Raw genomic sequence first — 1,766 nt, 5'->3', positions numbered from 1 at the left:
GGGGGGGGTCGTCTGGCTTGGCTGTGCTCTGACAGCTCTGATCTGTATTGTCTCTACTTTGTGCCCTTCTTCACCATATTTAATGTTGGTGACGCCAATGTCGCTAAAAGAGAACCTGTCACCAATGTGAAATAACGTGCAAATAAGGGAGCTGAGTGCTATTGGTGATAGAAATAAAAAATGATGGTTACCCCCCCTTATCCTCTGGCGCCATCCTGTTGGACTTTTGTCCCAGTGTTGCACCCGTACTTCTTTACCCAGCTTTGTGCCCGCATCTCCCTTTAAAGCCGCAGCGCCATGCGGATGTGTAGCTCTCATCTGCTCCACAGCATAGGGCTGTGGCCTTAAAGGGAGAATCGGGCACAGAAGTGGGCACCTGCAATTGGAGGCACGGGTCCTGGATTGAGCACCTTTTAAAGGAATTTAGGGACACAGAAATGGGCACCTCCTTAAAGGCAGGGGTGCAGAAGTGGGCAGCTTTAAGGGCAGGCATGGGCACAGAAGTGGGCACCTTTAAAAGCGGACATGGGCACAGATGCGGGTACCTTTAAAGGAATGCACTGACGTACTTTTAGAAGGAGTCATGGGCACAGAAGTGGGCACCTTTAAAAGCAGACATGGGCATAATAGTGGGCACCTTTAAAAGCAGGCATGGGCACAGAAGTGGGCACCTTTAAAAGCGGGCATGGGCACCGAAGTGGGCACCTTTAAAGGAATGCACTGACTTACTTTTAGAAGCTGGCATGGACACAGAAGTTGGCACCTTTAAAAACAGGCAGGGGCACAATACTGGGCACCTTTAGAGGCAGGCAGAGGCACAATACTGGGCACCTTTAGAGGCAGGCAGGGGCACAATACTGGGCACCTTTAGAGGCAGGCAGGGGAACAATACTGGGCTCCTTTAGAGGCAGGGAGGGGCACAATACTGGGCTCCTTTATTTAGAAGCAGGCATGGGCACAGAAGTTGGCACCTTTAGAGGCAGGCAGGGGCACAATACTGGGCACCTTTAGAGGCAGGCAGGGGCACAATACTGGGCACCTTTAGAGGCAGGCAGGGGCACAATACTGGGCACCTTTAGAGGCAGGCAGGGGCACAATACTGGGCTCCTTTAGAGGCAGGCAGGGGCACAATACTGGGCTCCTTTAGAGGCAGGCAGGGGCACAATACTGGGCACATTTAAAGGAATCCACTGACGTACTTTTAGAAGCAGGCATGGGCACCGTTAAAGGCAGACAAGGGCACAGAAGTCGGCACCTTTAAATGCACTTTTCTTTCCTCAGGGAGTTTGCTGCCCCGATTACAATGAATGCCTTACGTCATCGGGGGGCGAAGACATCAGCCAGCCAGGATGAGATTTGGGCACTATGCAGTGGGCAGGGTGGTGCCAGATTATCTCTGTGTGTGATGTGATGACAGGGACTCTTTCTTGGGGTGTCGAAGTCTTTACTGAGGCTGCGGTAACGTGTACATGGCCTCCCTTAGGAAGCGGTAACATACTCGTGTATATATATGAACCGTTATCATGGCGCATGCATGGTGCGGGTAGGGTTGGTGGAGAGTCGCCGGCTTTGCAGTTGGCATGCGTCCACCCTCCGTGTCTGTGACCGAGGGCTGAGCTATAACGCTCTGATATTTGCAGTGGTCAGAATACTCCATGGCGGTATCTTCTCTCTTATTGAGGGGTGTGAAGGGTTTAATGGTCTGCTGTCACCATAGAACTGCAAGTCCCAGCACTCCCCCCCCCCCCCCCCCCCCAACAGTCTGC

At 52.7% G+C, this 1,766-nt stretch overlaps 1 protein-coding gene across 1 annotated transcript in view; it reads left to right on the top strand.

Annotated features, from left to right (window-relative positions):
- The window catches only part of GSK3B (glycogen synthase kinase 3 beta), a 94,677-nt gene that overhangs the window by 476 nt on the left and 92,435 nt on the right, over positions 1–1,766 (top strand). The window lies entirely within an intron of this gene.

Source organism: Nanorana parkeri, unplaced genomic scaffold, assembly GCF_000935625.1.
Source record: "Nanorana parkeri isolate BGI_ZX_2015 unplaced genomic scaffold, ASM93562v1 scaffold2232, whole genome shotgun sequence".
Classification (NCBI taxonomy): domain Eukaryota; kingdom Metazoa; phylum Chordata; class Amphibia; order Anura; family Dicroglossidae; genus Nanorana; species Nanorana parkeri.
The sequence above is the reverse complement of the archived record's forward strand: the minus strand, read 5'-3'. Positions and strand labels throughout refer to the sequence as shown.